At 53.8% G+C, this 18,088-nt stretch overlaps 1 protein-coding gene across 2 annotated transcripts in view; it reads right to left on the reverse strand.

Moving 5' to 3' along the window:
• Positions 1-18,088, reverse strand: part of TLN1 (talin 1) — a 137,310-nt gene extending 119,222 nt beyond the window's left edge. For both annotated transcript variants that reach the window (XM_073343252.1, XM_073343249.1), the window contains exon 1: positions 17,717-18,088. The gene's annotated coding sequence lies outside the window, so the exon portion shown is untranslated. The remainder of the gene's footprint in view (positions 1-17,716) is intronic.

Here is an 18,088-nt window from a genome sequence, read left to right on the forward strand (position 1 = left end):
TTTGAAAGGGCATATCCGCATTCCTGCGGCCGATTCCAAAACAATGACAAGAGTGGCCACTTGGCTTAAGGGGATTATGGGATCAGAGCACAGTAATGCAACACCTCGTTCACACTGATGCTGGGGCGTTTCAGCGGAGGCATAGAGCGTTATGCTTCTCGTGCAGGTGGATTACCAGGAGCACTCCAGCTGCAGAGTCCAGGCGCTCTAAGTGCCTTGCCAGTGTGGACGGGTCAGGAGTTAGGGCGCCTGGGGCTGCTTTAATGAGCTCTAACTTGCAAGCGTAGCCAAGCCCAAGGTTGTCTGAGGAGCACCAACTACATCTTTCTCACCGTCAGACACGTAGGTGTAACAAAACATTTAGTGAATTTCTTATTTAAACTTCTTTAAGGAAATTCCAGAACCAAAGATTTTAATCTTGTTTTTGCAATGAAACTCGAAATATTGCCAGATGGCTAGTCACACAGTGAATATGAAGACTATAGAACCCTGAAGTGTATGATATGAGCAAGGCCAATGGATGACTGGGTATAGTCTATGTATCTCAGCAAAGGGAAAAAAAGCAGTGTTACCGAATTGCTGGCTACTTTGAGTATTGCCACCTCCACCTTCCCCCGCTGACTGATAGGATATTCTCCTACTGCTGTTCAGTCTGCTGTTCTTAGGTATCATCTTTTCAATTTGGAAAGCACCTAGAACATTTCAAGGCTTCTAGGAACAAAATCTTAATGGGGTGGATATATTTTTAGTTGTCTGCTTTAGGAGACGAGGACACGGGTAGGGTTTGGATGAAAAAAATAAACTAACATTGTAGTTGGATTGTTTGTCTTTAGGCACCCAGCTCCATTGCACAATAAATGAATACAAACCTTCAAGTCATTTATTTCACTATTTTAATGTATGAACTCCCATGGAAGGCAAAATACCAGATTATCTTATGAAAACCCTGAATTCCTTGGAAAAGACACAGCTCTGGAACGTTCTTTCCAAACTCATTTGGCTGGGTGAAAAAAAGGGCACGAATGGCTGTAACTCTCTTTACAGGAAGTTATTTGAGAGACGGCACAGTTACAGACTGAATAGCTTGGCTCCCAACTCTTACCAGAGCTTTTTATAAGCACGGCAGACACATACCCAGTGAACATAGACATGGCTTGTAACTGCCAAGAACTACACACTCGTCAGTACAGCCACAATGTTTATAGCCTCCGTAGACAGAGCAGTAGAAGGTATAAAAACAATGAACACCTCCATTTTATGTGCATGGTGGACCACAAGCAAAAAGACTCAGACACTAATAGCAAAAAAAATTGTAAGTACATCAGAAGCAGGAAGCCTGACAAAACCAGTGGGGCCACTGGACAAGTGAGGTGTCCAAAGAGCACTCAAGGAAGACAAGGCCATTGTGGAGAAGCTGAATGAATTCTCTGCATCAGTCTCCACTGCAGAGTATGTGGGGGGGATTCCCACACCTAAGCTATTCTTTAGGTAACAAATCTGAGGCACTGTCCCAGAGTGAGTTGTCAGAGAATGTTTGGGAACAAATTGATAAATTAAACAGTAATAAGTGTGGCATCCTGGCACCCCCTTATTCACCACGGTCATATAATTAGGATATGTTTTGCACAAAGTATTCCTTGTGAGGTGGTATTCTAAAAGTCTGATTTGCTAGACATTAAGATCTTGTTGGATTAATAACATCTTGCAGCCTTTCAGGTACATCAGTAAAAAGGCCAAACAATGTTAATGGCTCATTGAGTAAATGCACACAAGCACAAGGGTTACCCCAGGAACTGCATACAATAGAAACCTCTCAGATAGCACTACACAATGGGAACCGTTTCACCCAGGTCACAGCAAAAGAGCTTTCCAGCCGATGGGAAGATATAAACGGGGGAAAGGACATCATGATGGGACCTCACTCTCTACACACCACCACCACCACACCTGGAAACACCTGAGGAACAAAGACTGAACTGGGAGAGCTGATGGTCCCAGGCTAAAGGGATTTCTAGCTGTGTAAAATCCTGGGAAAGCCAAGCTGCAAAGCAAAGGCAGCGTGCGCCTTAATCTGCCAGCCGGTTTATCGCTCAGGGTGAGAATTTGCTACTTCACATCCTACCCTATCCAGTATGTTAAGCTCAGTTTGCAGATTTGCTAGGCAATCTGCTTTTATCTGTTTGCTATCACTTAAAATCAGTAAGTGGAGCTTATTTACTCCTTCACATAACACAAGAACCAGGGGTCACCCAATGAAATTAATAGGCAGCAGGTTTAAAACAAACATAAGGAAATATTTCACACAATGCCCAGTCAACCTGTCAAACTTGTTACCAGGGGATGTTGTGGAGGCCAAAACTATAACTGGGTTCAAAAAAGAATGAGAAGTTCATGGAGGATAGGTCCATCAATGGCTATTAACCAAGATGGTTCGGGATGCAGTCCCATGCTCTGTGTGACCCTAACCTCTGACTACAAGAAGCTGGGAGTGGCTGACAAGGGGTGGATCATTCAATGGTTGCCTTTTCTGTTCATTCCCTCTGGGACACCTGGCACTGGCCACTGTCAGCAGACAGGATACTGGCTAGGTGGACCATTGGTGTGGACCAGTACAGTCGAACTTATGTTCTTACAGAAACCCTGCATCAATTTAGCAGAGTCTGGAACTGTTGAAGTGTAAGAGCTTTCACCATTGCAGCACCTAGAACCTCGGTGCAGAGTCACGGAATTTACTACTTGCAGCTCAGAATTTCTTCAACTTTCTGAGACAGCAGAACTGCAATTTTCCTGAACTGTAGCCATTTGCCTCATTGATTTTTCCAGGCGCTTTTTGTGGTCTAATCTGACTCCCGGCACATCACAGGCCAGAGAATTTTACCCAGCTACTGTTCTATTAAACCCAATAACTCATGTTTGACTAAAGCAGCTCTTCCAGAAAGGCAAACCATCTGGATTTCAGGACACTAAGAGATGGAGAATCCGCTGCTTCCCATGGTAGTTTACTCCTGGGGAAATTCTGCGCGACTACGCAATGCAGAATTTTGCAGAAATTAATGTTGTGTGTGCAGAATTTCCTTTTTCCCCCCCACTGAAATGGGCTGCAGAGATGTTGGCTGCCACTACGGGCCGCTGAACCCAGCGGAGCCCAGCTCACAATAGAAGACAAGGGCAGGGGTTCTCAGGGGGAGGGAACTGGAAGGTTTCAGAAGCTGCAGTTCCCACCAGCATGCTCTGAAGGAGGCAGCGGTGCACAGGAAACGCCGTTCCAGCCCAGGACCCAGCATCAGGCTGTTTGTCCCTCTGGATCCCTGGGCTCTGGGGGGGGTAGAGGGTGTGAGTGTCTGGGCAGGGAGGGTCCCTGTAGCTGGCCTCCAAGGAGTCAGGGGTGCAAGTGTCCAGGATAGAGGGGACTGCGGTTGGGCTCTGGGCAGGAGGGGTTTGGGTGTATTGGCTGGGGGGGCACCATGGCTGGGCTCTCGGGAGAAGAGTTGTGGGTGTCTGTCCCTGTGGCTGGGCTCTGGGGAGGAGGGAAAGAGGACAGATAAACAGGAACTGGGATGTTGTAGGGGTTTCTTTAACTTTCTACTCATGGGTAGGGCCCTACCAAATTCTCAGCCATGAAAAACATGTCACAGACCATGAAATCTGGTCTCCCCCCATGAAATCTGGTGTTTTGTGTGCTTTTACCCTATACGATGCAGATTTCACAAGGGAGACCAGTGTTTCTCAAATTGGGGGTCCTGATCCAAAAGGTAGTTGCGGGGGGCTTCAAGGTATTGCCACTCTTACTTCTGTGCTGCCTTCAGAGCTGGGTGGCCTGAGAGCGGCGGCTGTTGGCTATCCCGCCAGCAGCAGCACAGAAGTAAGGGTGGCCTGTCATTCTTACTTCTGCGCTGCTGCCTTCAGAGCTGGGAGGCTGGAGAGTGGCAGCTGCTGACTGAGGACCCAGCTCTGCAGGCAGCAGGAGAGAAGTGTGGCAATACCCTACCAGGCCATCTTTACTTCTGCGCTGCTGCTGGCAGCAGCTCTGCCTTCAGAGCTGGGCTCCCGGCCAGCAGTCGCTGCTCTTCAGCTGCCCAGCTCTGAAGGCAGCGCTGCCGTCAGCAGTAGCACAGAAGTAAGGGTAGCAGTCCTGTAAACCCATCCCCCAATAAGCTTGCGACCCTCCCCCCCACACTCCTTTTTGGGTGAGGACTCCTACAATTACACCACCATGAAATTTCAGCTTTAAATAGCTGAAATCATGAAATTTACGATTTTTAAAATCCTATGACTGTGAAATTGAGCAAAATGGACTGTGGATTTGGTAGGGCCCTACTCATGGGGGAATTTTTTGTGTGTCAATATTGTTAGAGGCATACTTGGTGACAGGTATTTTGAAATAAATTACCAAAATAATTGAAACTGGCATGATTATAGAATGTTATTTTGACAAATAAAATACGCAGAATTTTAAAATACTGTGCACAGAATTTTTAGTTTTTGGCGCAGAATTTTTATTTTTTTTTGGTGTAGAATGCCCCCAGGAGTAGTAGTTGGTTCCAATGGTTAGTCCCACTGTGAAAAAACTGTACCTTAGTTCTGTTGCATTTTCTTCCCACGCCAGGATTTGCAGAAGTTATAAAAACGTGGACACGCACTATTGAGCATGACCTCAAAACATTTCTAGATTGTCTTCTCTGCTTTATTAGTGAAGGCAGTGCTATGCACCAGCTCTCAATGCAGATTCTCTCTCACACACACACAGCTAAGAAGCTGGCTCTGAGTTAACAGGGACAAGGACAGTCAGTCACTTTCTCAAAGAGTGAAAAGCTATTTATCTAAATCTTGTGTCTGAAAGCTCCATAAACCTGTCCCACCTGCCCCGGTGAGGAGGCATGGGGGAAGAAGGCAAAATAACAGGGAGATGGAGAGAACAGGACTTGCCCTCTGCATGGAGCAGACATTGCATCTATTTTGTGCATTTGACACCTACATCCAACATTGATGTGTGCAAACATGGACTCACCCACGGGACAGGGCTCAGCTGTGCACCAGGCATCCCCAAAGGGGTCTTGCAAGGGATTCTCCCAGGCTAGTACCACCCTCTCCTCCCTGTGGGAGGGTGCTCAGCCCTGGGGGTCATATCCTGGATGGGCTCTTCCACCAACACTCAGATAGCCAGTGTCACTTCTGTTGTCATTATCAGTGCAGAAGTCCCAACAGCCTGTGTCCTGGCCCTGCCCCAGCACCCAGAGGCCAGCAGCCCCATGACTTGGGCAGCCCTGAAAGGGGTTTATGGCAAGCAAGATGGCCAGAGGGAAAGTCAATAGCTACTTCATTTAGTTATATCTCATTCAAAAGACAAATGAAAAGGACAGAGAGAAAGTCCCTGGCTAGTCTGTGCAAAGACCTGTTCCAATGGCTGCTACTCCAGTCTGACCTCCTTTGGCTGTTACACTCGTCTTGACTTAAACTGAGCTCTCTGAAGAAGGGAAGGTCTCACTCTATCTGTGCAGCAGCGAGCCCAATGGGTACCTGATCACTGCTGTGGGTGCTAGTCCACCACGACTAACCCTTAAAGAAGAAGTGCCTGTGTGAGGATGTATACACACGCACATGTTAGAAAAGGGACTATCAAGCCCCGTGCCTGTTGCCACCCTCAGCTGTCTCCCTGACTGGTGTGTCCCCCACTGCCCCCCTTTGGCTCTTCAGAGTAAGCATTCCAGGCCACAGACCGTATGTTCGTACGGTGTTCAGTACCCCGGCCCCACTCCCAACTGGGGCGTCTCAGTGCCCAAGTGCATTCATTCCACACTCCCAGCTCCCCTTCATTTAGGCGCCTGGCTATTTCTGAGCAGCGCAAGTGACAGCTCAGCGGCTTCTCCCACCACCCCCACGTACCAGACCCCGCCCCCAGCTCCCCCTCGTAGCATGGCTTTGGGCCTCACTTCAGGAGACACGCAGGGAGCCTACGCTTTGCTGACAAGCTCACATTCCAGTGGCTGCTCCAACAGTATTTGTGGTTGGAGCCAGAGACTTCAGGGAAAGGGATAATCACAGGGGCTCTCTACAGATGCAGCTCCCCAACCAGCTCCTAGCGTGCAGAGCCCCCAGCATGCTTCCTCCCAACCGGCTGTACACACAGCCGTGCAGCTGGGGAGAGAGAAACATCCCAAGGGTCCCTATGCAGATGGGGGTGTGGGGGGTGAGCAGCGCACAGGAATCCTTGATAGTGGTTTGAAAGGGCTAAAGCATTCAGCTGAAGAGAAAAGTATAATTGGGACAGGTCCCATGTCTGTCAGCCCCCTGCCCTGGCTAGGGAAAGCACAGGAAACCCAGGACACAGTGAGGCACAGGGGAGTGGGGTTCACAGGGCCTGAGAGCCTATGTGCATGCAGCTGAAGCAGCATCTGCTGCCCACCGCTGGCAGGACCTAGCCAGCACACAGTCACAAGAGGGGCAGACCAGGACTAGGGAGGTACTAGAGCCCCCCCCGCCCCCCTCAGAACAGCATGGGGGAAGCTCAGGAAGCATATGACAAAGGGATCCCCACTCCCTTCCAACACCAGGGCACCTAGGAGCTGCACTAGGCTCATGCTGTCCAGCAAACTAAAGCCAAAACGCTAACAAGGCGCACACAAAGCTGCAGAGTCAGGGCGAGTTGCAAACAAGCAGCGGGGTCTGCGCCTTGCCTCTCCACAGCCAGACTGAATCCTGCAGGCCTGGCTCAGGCATTTCTATCACTTAGCCACCCCACTCTTCCCCATCAGCACTCAGAATCTGCTCTGCAGGCCCTTCCCAACAGTCTGAGCAAGGCACAAAAGCAAGCCTGGCATCGGACTGTGGGAGACAGAGCCCTGTGCATACGCCGGGCCAGGAGTCAGGTTGGGCCAGGGAAGAAGTGAGCTGGACGTTTCCCCTACAGGCTGTCACAATGAAGCTATCGGCAGCAGCAGGCGTCACTGTTAACACTCCCCTGGCTAAGGGGGCGCAGCTCTCTGGTGTCAGTGGGGATCCCTAGACAAGTCCCGCCCACTGACAGACTTGGCTGCCTACCTGCCTCTCTCAAGGGCTGGGCCAGCCAATCAGGGACCCAGCTCCACCCTCACTCAGCACTCGGCCAGCTGGGCCCCACAGAGCTTCAGGCAGCAAAGGGTGCATCCTGCTGAAGGGGACCTCCCACCCAGGACCCCACGCAGCCACTCTCGGGAGGTGACCTGCTGGGAAGGGGGTGCCTTGGCTCCGAGCTGCCCAGAGGCAGTGGCCTTACAAGGCCCATGCAGACGCACGGCACGCGGGAATGAAGCGCTGCGAGTGGCACCAGGAAGGGGAAAACTGAGTTCCCCAGGCGTCGGAGACTTCCCTGCTCCCCCCACCAAAAAATGAAATTATATCCTTAATGGCACTGGGAACAGGGGCAAAGGACCCACTCCCCCCAGCCAACACACCAGCCTTCAGCCCAAGACATTCTACAAGCCACAGCAACACCTGCTTCTATCTTCGTCAAGCCCCTTGCTGGGAGCAGCTGCCAGTTCAGTGCTGTTACTCTAGAGCAATCTGGTTTCCCTCTGCCATTTGAATCCTTTCGGTTTCCTCTCTCACCCTTCCAGGTTCCTCCAGCCCCTTTATCAGGAAACCAGCCGATTCACCAGTATTAATGTCTCTGAAAAAATGCCCCCTCCCCCTACTGCCTTCCCCAGCAAGGACAAGAAAGGGGCAGAGGAGACAAGGAGTAAACAATGACTGCTACCAAATATGGAATTAACAGCCAGCGATGAAGCCACAGTCCAAGCATTTAAACATCCTGCTGGGCAGATTTAAAGGGCCAAGGAAACAGCCTTCTGGATAGGGAGCCAGGCCCCAGGGAGCTCACTGAGCAGCCGAGCTAGGCGCCAGGGCAGGGGACAGAGAGGAGACAGAGTGGAACTGAAAAGTCATAAGATTAATTACGGAAGGAACAGAGTCAAAAATTCCCTCTCACTAAGTTTCCCACCCAGACACCCCATGGCTGGGGGGTTCCTGGGCTCTCCATGGGACACACTGCTCCCCACACCCAGGTAGTGACAGCCTTGTTCTTTAGAAGGATGCCCCCCAACTGTCCATCAGTCTCTGAAAAGGGCCCATGGAGCAGCCAGCATGGTGCACAGGCTGTGGGGGCAGGACAGATCACTGCACTTCCCCTTTTCTGGGTTACATCTGCATTCTGTCCAGGGTGACGCCAGCTCTGGCCAGAGCATCCACTTCAGACCACAAGCGTGACAGACACACCCCAGCTGATGGGGGAGAACTGGAGTTATGTGCCCTGCCCCAGTGCCCTCTCCTCTGGGCACAATCAGCCTTTTGTCTTAGGCTGTCAGAGCTCCAGCCAGCCCTGCTGCCAGGCCAGTCCTGCAAGCAGGAATTCTCAAGAGCACCCAGTGACCTGAGTCCCCCCCTTGCACGCCACTGGGGAGCAGACATGGCTGCAGTAAAGGCCAGCATGGCTCCCGCTGTGGAAGTGAATTCCAGCCCCTCACTCTGCAGGGTAAATTCCAACACCAGCACTGAGAGCAAGACTCTGCCTCCTGGGCTCAGAAGGGAAGGAATCCAGCAAGTCTGGATCTCCACAGCCAGCAATCCTGTCCCGTGGCTAAGCAAAGGGGAGGGAAGTTCCAATGTCCCCTCCTTCCCCCAGCTCTCTGCTGCCAGCTCCAAAGCAGAGGGGTGGGGGAAGAAGACTGGCACTCAGGCAGCAGAGCCAGGGCACTGGAGGAGAGCCCAGAAATCAGGGTCCTACACCGGGCTCTGCTACCGACTCCCGGTGTGACCTTGAGCCAGTCACGTAAGTCAGCCACGGGGCTAGTACCTCACACTGCAGGAGAAGATGACTCTGTTGGTGCTAACGAGATACCCACAAACAACGGTGAGGGGACTGCAGAGTACCCAGATAATTTACAGCATTTAGCTCATATTCCAAAATGACCTGCTTCTGGCACCCCTCCCCCCGCAGTAACCTTCCCTCAGGCCCCCAGCCCTCCAAAGGCCCAAACAGAAACCCTGCCAGGCTGGGAAGGGGGCACTGACAGTGCCAGCTATAAATAACCCCCAAGGCGCCAGTGCACCATGCAGGGGACGGGAGCTGCACCTTCTGCGGAGCTGGGCAGCTAGAATTTAGTTGGGGTTGGTCCTGCTTTGAGCAGGGGGTGAGACTAGACCTCCTGAGGTCCCTTCCAACCCTGAGAGTCTATGATTCTATGAATTGGCTCCAACCAGCAGTGTGTGTCAGGCCCCAAGAAGAGCGAACACCAAGAGCAGCCTGGGCTCCCAGGGATGTCCCATTAGAGCAGCCCTACAGGCAAGACAAGACACTGTCCACCCGAGCCCCACCTCCCAGGTTCTCCTTGCTCTTTTCATCAGGCCAGCTCCCCTTATTGGGGAACAGGGGATCAAAGCCACACCAGTCACCTGGCTGGGTAATTATAACAGCTGCCACCCCCACCTGGGACCAATCACAACATGGACCTTTCTGCATCCTGCTTCCCCAAGATGGCACTTCTGAGCCAGAGATGGGAGTCCAGGCTCTCCCTGCCCACGGCCCATGTGTGAGGGAGCAGCCTCACCAGGATCAGAGCACCTAGGTGGTCTCCAACCCCAGGGTGAGACTCTTCCCTTCTCACCACCACCTGAGCTGCATCCATCCACGCGACAGGACCTGCCACGCAGGACCGGACCTATGGCCAGCCTAGCACCAAGAGGGGTGGGGGCTTCTGAGGAAGGCAGCCCCTCTGACATGCAGCTGTGTGCTACCAAAGAGGGATGCTACTTCCTCCTGACCCTGGGTTAGAGACCAGCCTGCACGCCCAAGCCTGACAGACGTCAGAGCTGCTGTCACGCTGTATCCTGCTGAGTGCCCACAGACACTGCTATTGTTCTTTATGAAAATTAACCCTTCCCATCCCAGACACAGAACTGCTGGCCACTGCCATCCCCTGGAATTTCACATGTATAACTCGTTTCAGAGTAACAGCCGTGTTAGTCTGTATTCGCAAAAAGAAAAGGAGTACTTGTGACACCTTAGAGACTAACCAATTTATTTGAGCATGAGCTTTCGTGAGCTACAGCTCACTTCATTGGATGCATACCGTGGAATGCATCCGATGAAGTGAGCTGTAGCTCACGAAAGCTCATGCTCAAATAAATTGGTTAGTCTCTAAGGTGCCACAAGTACTCCTTTTCTTTTTTCATGTATAACTCTGAACTCATTGCACTCATGGTGCTAGCAAGATACCTGACTACCCTGGGAAGGCCCCTGATATGCCCTCTCCTCATCTTCAGCAGGCTTGGGGCTGAGCCTCTCTTTAGCAGCCGCTAGGGCTTTCCCAGTAACAGGTTGAATTTCTTCAGGTTTGAGCAATCAGCCTCCCTCCTCCCCACTCTTCTGGTTCTTGCTGCGTTTCCAGGAAGGAATGCGCACCAGCACTAGCATGGGATCTCTCATGGGCCCACAAGGGCTGACTGTATGGGCTTGTGCATCAGTACATGTAGCCAAGATGGGACTAGGGCTTGTGCGTCAGTACATGTAGCCAAGATGGGACTAGCTAGAGAGTTCTGGACCCCCAGCATGCCAGAAGTAGGGGCATGCTGCTCTCCTTGACAGTCCTGCAGAGGAAGGATAATAGCTTCCCCCAAGACTTTAAAGGAGGGGAAGCAGCTGTCAAACATGCTCAGTTCAGTCCCCTCTGTGAAGCCCTCAGTCTCACAGCAACAAAGAAGCTGGCAGGGACTTGTTATTGCAGGTCCTTTGTTTTGATTCCACAGCAGGGTAGATGTGAACTTCAGAGAGTCACATGGAGGTGACACTGTGGTTAACAGAGATGGGAGTCCCTTCATTCCCAGCCCATTTTGGTGGCTGAACCCCCTCCAAAACTAGGATCTCCATCCCCGAAGTGCAATTTTCGAAGTGCACGCGAAACACAGTTTCCACCTGAATATCTGGATCATTTGTCCAAGGGGTTGAGTGCCTATTTGGAAAATGCACCAGGAGGAACAGGAATCCTTGAGTCCTGGCACAAGGGACAAAGGTGCTTCTCCTGCTGGGGCTAGGAACCTCTATAGATGCTTGGTGCCATGACAAGCTATAGCGATGCGAATTGTTGGAAGCTCATCCTTCCCTCATCTCCATCACATCCAGGATCACTGTGCAAACCAGCTGAACACAGAGCCTGCCTGGAAGATGCAAACAATGATGCACAGAATCTCATCAGGTGGAAATTAAACTAATTGCGCACATCCTCTCTGAATATGTGATCACTAAATTCAATTCAAATAGTGCACACTCTGGTGTGGCATGCCCCATCACAAACTCTCATGATGCTGACTAGTACTAACCAGTCAGCATAGTCACAATTAAGTCCTGAACTATGGATTGCCTACACTGCAATGAGAGGTGTGACTGCAGCACGTGTCACCCAAATTAGCTTGAAGCTAGCTACCGTGAATACTAGCAGCAGTGAAGTTCCAGCAGCAGAGAGTTCAGTGCAGGCTGTGCAAGCCTGCCCATGACCCTGGGTACTTGCTGGGGTGGCTAGCCCTCCCCGAAGTCCATGCTGCCAGTTTTGCTGGTATTGGTACTTGTTATACCGAGATCACAGCTAGCTCAGGTATCCTACATGTGCTACAAATGCACCTCTAATTGCACTGTAGGCATTTCCTAAGTGACAATGCTGAACATGCCTTGCCCTGGATGGCAGTCAGCTCACTCGATTTCACAGGTATGCTGTGACGCAGACAGCCCCTCTCCCACTTCTACACTATTCCTAGCACCAAGGCTAGTGTAGACCGGCCACCAGTGTTTTATCACCCCACTGCCTGATGCTGCATGGAGTGGCAAAAATGCCTGTCCCCACTTAGCACGTGCACTCCCACCAGTAAGGCTGTAACCCTGCTGGCTTTCCCATAACTGCCAGTGCAGGCAATGGCTAAGGATGCCTGAAATAGCACAGGGGGCCCCTGCAGGACCAGCTTTACACAGTGCCCTGAGGGAGCTGGGGAGGCAGAGTGTGCCTACTTGTGACAGCAGGTCTGTTCCTAAGGGAAGTGCAGCTCTGGAGACTTTGAGCAGGGTGACAGCAGCTGGCTGAACTGACCAAGTCCGTGTACAACAGAGAAGAGCAAATGTTTGCAAGTTTGCCTCTGCTATTCCAGCCAGCATCTTCCTGTGCAGGAGCCAGTTAGTGACAGATTGACACGTCTGCCCTGGTCGTCCCATGTGGAAATAACATCCACCACTCTGGCAGCATCAGACCCTTCCTTTGAGATGCACATCACCCAGCCCCAGGGCCCAGAGTCTATCATTCAGAGTAACTGTAATAAGCTAGGTTTCAGAGTAGCAGCCGTGTTAGTCTGTATTCACAAAAAGAAAAGGAGGACTTGTGGCACCTTAGAGACTAACAAATAAATAAATTTAATAACTAAATTAATTCGTTAGTCTCTAAGGTGCCACAAGTCCTCCTTTTCTTTTTGTAATAAGCTAGAGACCCTGTCAAATCCTGCGCAGCAGGTCAAGGCTATAAGGATACATCTGGGAGGCATAATTGGCTCCTCAGCTTGGGGCATCAACCACCTTTATTTCAGGGAGATTCCCACAGTTATGTTTTAATGTCTCAATTCATCACCAAATCCTCTCACCCCACCTCCATCAAAACAGCAGCGTGTAGAGGTGATGCTGTGTTGCTGTCCCTCAGGGGCTCTGTACAACAGGGACCCTGCAGTCTCTCCAGGGCAGTCTGGGTCCCTCCCTGCTGCTCTTTTTGCAGAGATAATTTCCATACCTCATCACTGAGAGCAGCTCCAGGGGCCCTGGGACATCCCCAGGGAGTCACCAGCTGATGCAGTCAAGCAAGCTGCCTTCAGCAAAGAAACTCTGTATCTCTCAGAAGCCTACTGCTGCCAAAAGAGGGCGTGAAGTCCCCATGGCAGGAGAAATCAGTGCCCAAGAAGAGACACTTACCAGCAGGGATGGATTCAGGAGGACAAACTCACTCCAACACTAAAGCCCCACTGGAAGTGGGTGCCCCATTAAAGCTCCCACCCTGCAATCCCTGGCAGGAAGTGATTACAGTGCTCAGAAAGAGCCAGAAAGATACAAGTTCGTTAGCTCAGTGACCCAATTTATCCATGCCAGCAGCAGGTCAGGCACACCACAGGCAGGGGTGAAACACGGCTGCAAACCAAACACTGCAGGCCATCCAGCCTGTCACCAGGAGATTCCTGCTGGCGAGAGATTTCCTGGGAGGTGCGGAGTAAACCCCAGTGGTTTTACAGCTCAGCATCTGGAATGTGCCCAGGAAGCCTTATCCAGTGCAGAGCTTTTAACTCAGGGGGAGGGAGCGAGGAACCTGGAGGAAGAGTCACAGGGCACGAGAATTACTAAAGATGGAAAGTGCCTAGCTCACCACAGCTGCCTGGCCCTGCTGCCCAATTAGATCAGTCATGCACATCCATTAATCACATATCTAGCCAGAAACAGTTACATTGCTCAAGTGCTCAGAACCACGACCAGCTGGGGCTGAGTTCAGGGATGGAGAGGCAGAGGTACCCCATAGAGCCAGCACATAACCCGCTACCACTTTCATAACCATGTTCCCACACCCCCTCCCAGGAAAAAAAAAAAACACTGATCCCTCCCTAAGTACTCCAGGGTCATTCAGAAAGGACACCCCCTCACAAGAAAAGGTGCAGAATCAGAGGTCAAAGCAACCCAGGTACTGTTTCTGAGATTGGCCTAGCTGAACCAGGCAACGCCCCTCCCCACAGCATGCATCCACCCACACATGCTGGAGACCATCAGCTATCCACACACACACACACACACACACTAAAACTGACCTTAAGAACCACACACCCAGGCCTCACCCCAGAGAGCTGCAGCAGGGGAACCAAGACAGAAGGACAACTCAATGTTTCCATCCAACAGATTAAAGCTGGGTCAGGACCCAGAGATACACATGGCATCCAGGATCCAGTTCTCAGCTGACCACCACAGAGAAACAGGGGACAGAGACATCTCACCCACGTGCGATGGGCATTACTGTTAACAGACATTCCTTAAGGCACAGTGCCCTGCCACAACGTGCCCACACACTTTCCTACCACCAGCAGCTCTGGGAAAAGTTCTGTACTTTGTATGCCAAAGTTAGTAAGAGTTTGCCCAGAACCCCCCTTCCATTCCCAAAAAGAAAAGGAGGACTTGTGGCACCTTAGAGACTAACCAGTTTTATTTGTGCATAAGCTTTCGTGAGCTACAGCTCCCTTCATCAGATGCATACTGTGGAAACTGCAGAAGACATTATATACACAGAGACCATGAAACAACCTTCCATCCGATGAAGGGAGCTGTAGCTCACGAAAGCTCATGCTCAAATAAATTGGTTAGTCTCTAAGGTGCCACAAGTCCTCCTTTTCATTCCCCACACACACACCCCAAAGGAGCCCTCCATAAGCATCCACACTGTGCACGCCAACGCAACCTGCAGGACTCCCTCTGAGGACAGCTATCACCTCCCAGGCCATTTCAGCTGCCCTATCCCCTCCCCTTCTGGCACTGGGCAGCAGACAAACCTGTTCCACAAAACCCTGCCCTACAGGCACGGAATCAGCAGGATGAGGGAGACAGAAGCTCCAGGCAACACTTCCAGTGGTGGATACAAGCCTGTGCAGAAGCCAGTACAGGGAGAAGAGGGTAACTTCTGCGAGCACAGTCCAGGGGACAGCAGAAGAGGGATGGAGGGAGGGGTGTTAGAGCTCTAGCAGGAGCTGCAGACAGATGAACGAGGCAGCCTGTGTTGCATTTCCTGGCAGGAGGCAGCAAACCCCACCCCACCTCAGCACACACAACCAGAGTTCAGCTCCTCATAGCCCCATCTCCTCCAGCCTGAGTAACAGTGAGCAGCGCCTGACTCAGCTCAGCCGAGACAGCAGCGGAGCAGGAAGCAGACAGGGAGGGGGAATAAACCCCAATCCTCATCCTACAGCTCAGGAGAGAAGCCTTGGCCTTTCCCTGGACAGCAAGATTCAGCAGTCTGGCGGGCCCTACAGGAGCATGGCCCCTGTGAAAACCTAACACAGACGGGCCTGACGCTGCTGCTACTGCAGCCAGAGAGGGGGCAAGGACAGGCTGCACACCGAGGGAAGCCAGCAACGAAGCCAATGCACAGGATTTTAGCAGACCCACAGAGAGACCAATAAAGAGAGGTGTAAGAGCACAGCCCCTTGCCCCAGGTGCAGTGAATCCTAGCACATGTTTCAACTGGACCCTATCTGGAAGCATCTTTCAGATTCATCTCTGACTAGAAGGGGACTCATCAACTCAAAGCTCCCCTCCTCCTCACCACAGCTCCTGGCAGAAAGGAGCTGTACCACCCCCTCAGCCAGCTGTCTGCTCCAAGGGGTCATCCCCATTACTCTGCTATTCCCCCAGCCTTTCTGGGGCCCCCTCACTGCAGGTAGCTCTGGCTGTGCCACTCAAGCTTCCCTGACCAGCAGCGTGACAGTGGTATCAGACTTACCCCCCAGCTGACGCCTGTCCATGGGAACCCGAAGAGCAGCCCTGAAACTGCCCCAGGCTTTGTTAATCTCACTCTTGAGGTTGCTTGGGGAACTACCAGAGGCAACAGAGGCCCAAGAGCTCCCTGTCTGCAGTCTCAGGCACTCAAGTGCATTCAGAGAAGGGCTAGAATTGTGGGTCTGTGTGGGGGGTGTTTAAATGAAAGCTCAGATTCTGCAGAAACTGAAGAGGCCTGAGACCTCGACCTTTGCAAGTTTCCTACTAACCACTACTTCCTGCAGCAAGGTCTGTTAATGCAAATGTACTGTAATTAACAGATGGCAAGAGAACTGGACTCAGTCTGAGCAACTGAGCCGAGCCAGACAGAGCCATCACTGAGTAAGGACTGGGCTGGAAAGCAGAGAAACTTCACTCTACAGCCACTGTGCAGCTGCCTGCCACCCCGAAGCTGCTGCCTGCTCATCCCGCAGGGAGAAAGGAGCAAGCTACGGCTGAAAAGCTAAAAACAGGAACGAACAGCTTCAGCTGCAAATGGGTAGTGAGTGCATACACCAGGCAGCAGAGTGCTGCTCCCTGTAGCGCTCAGGGAGGAGGCAGCATAGGAGGCCCTTTGCTCAGTGTTCATGTAACTGTCAAAGACCGTTCCCGGGGAGGTCATAGAATCATGGAATATCAGAGTTGGAAGGGACTTCAGGAGGTCATCTAGTCCAACGCCCTGCTCAAAGCAGGACCAATCCCCAATGTTTGCCCCAGATCCCTAAATGGCCTCCTCCAGGATTGAACTCACAACCCTGGGTTTAGCAGGCCAGTGCTCAAACCACTGAACTATCCCTCCCCCAAGAAGGTCCAGAAGCAGAAGTGACAGGCAGAGGGGATGGTATCTGCTGAAGGCATTTGTCCCGCTGTGCTGGGTCAGTAAAATGAGCCAATCCCAGCTGCCAGGCTGTTAAATTAGTTAGTGACACAGCCTGGCAGACAGGTAGTCTGGGAGCTGCAACAGTAGGGAAAAGAAGTGTGGGGGTCAGATGCGGGGTACCTTGCCTTCTCCCACAACAGCTCCCATCCTCTCCGCCTGCAAGTCGCTGAGTCAGCGGGTCTGTCTCGGCTGCCTGCCAGGCTCGGGGCTTGCACAGCCACTGATCGATCATTACCCTGCAAGGCGTGTCCTCTGCGCTTTGCAACCCTCACGTTGGGCACACACACCGCCCATGCCTGGCCTCCCCCCCCAACCACGGAGCCTGGCCTCCCCCTTCCATGCCTGGCCTCCCCGCCCCGAGCCTGGCCTCCCCCTTCCATGCTTGGCCTCCCCTCCCCCGTCCGTCCGAGCCTGGCCTCCCCTCCCCGAGCCTGGCCTCCCCCTTCCATGCTTGGCCTCCTCTCCCTCCCCCGGCCGAGCCTGGCCTCCCCTCCCCTCCCCCGGCCGAGCCTGGCCTCCCCTCCCCTCCCCCGGCCGAGCCTGGCCTCCCCTCCCCTCCCCCGGCCGAGCCTGGCCTCCCCTCCCCTCCCCCGGCCGAGCCTGGCCTCCCCTCCCCTCCCCCGGCCGAGCCTGGCCTCCCCCTTCCATGCTTGGCCTCCCACCCCCCCCGTCCGAGCCTGGCCTCCCCTCCCCCGTCCGAGCCTGGCCGCCCCCCCGAGCCTGGCCTCCCCCTTCCATGCCTGGCCTCCCACCCCCCCCCCGGCCGAGCCTGGCCTCCCCTCCCCCGGCCGAGCCTGGCCTCCCCTCCCCCGGCCGAGCCTGGCCCCCCTCCCATGCCTGGCCTCCCACCCCCGTCCGAGCCTGGCCTCCCCTCCCCCGTCCGAGCCTGGCCTCCCCTCCCATGCCCACCCACCCCCGTCCGAGCCTGGCCTCTCCCTCCCCCGTCCGAGCCTGGCCGCCCCCCCGAGCCTGGCCTCCCCCTTCCATGCCTGGCCCCCCTCCCATGCCTGGCCTCCCACCCCCATCCGAGCCTGGCCTCCCCTCCCATGCCCACCCACCCCCGTCCGAGCCTGGCCTCCCCCGAGCCTGGCCTCCCCTCCCATGCCTGGCCCCCCTCCCGAGCCTGGCCCCCCACCCCCATCCGAGCCTGGCCTCCCCTCCCATGCCCACCCACCCCCCCCGCGCACACCCCGCCCCCCCGCAGGCTCCCGCGCACCAGACCCCGCCCCCGGCCGCTCTCCCGCCGCCCCGAGCGCTGACCCGCCCGGGCCTACCTGGGGCGCCAGGAGGGTCCCGCTGCGGCGCTGCTCCGAACGCGACTCGCTGGGAGGGAAAGACAGAGCGACGCCCCCCGCCCTCAGGGAGACGCTCTGTGCTGACCCTCTGTGGTACCGCCGCGCCTGCGCACTCGCACCGCCACGTCCCACCCCCAGCGCGTAGCCAGCCTGCCGCCATCTTGGTTGTGGGCAAGGCCCGGCCCCGCCCCGCCCCGCCCCGCTTCGCGGGAGCAGGGCCCGGCGGCGCCAAAACCGCCCTCAGGGAGGCGACGGGGTCCGAGCGCCAGGCCCGCGCGGCAGCACGGGGTCTCCGCCGGGGCTGCGCAGGGCCCTGCAGGCAGCAGCCGCCCCCGCCATTGGTTTTCTCCC

Source organism: Lepidochelys kempii, chromosome 5 (assembly GCF_965140265.1).
Source record: "Lepidochelys kempii isolate rLepKem1 chromosome 5, rLepKem1.hap2, whole genome shotgun sequence".
Lineage (NCBI taxonomy): Eukaryota > Metazoa > Chordata > Testudines > Cheloniidae > Lepidochelys > Lepidochelys kempii.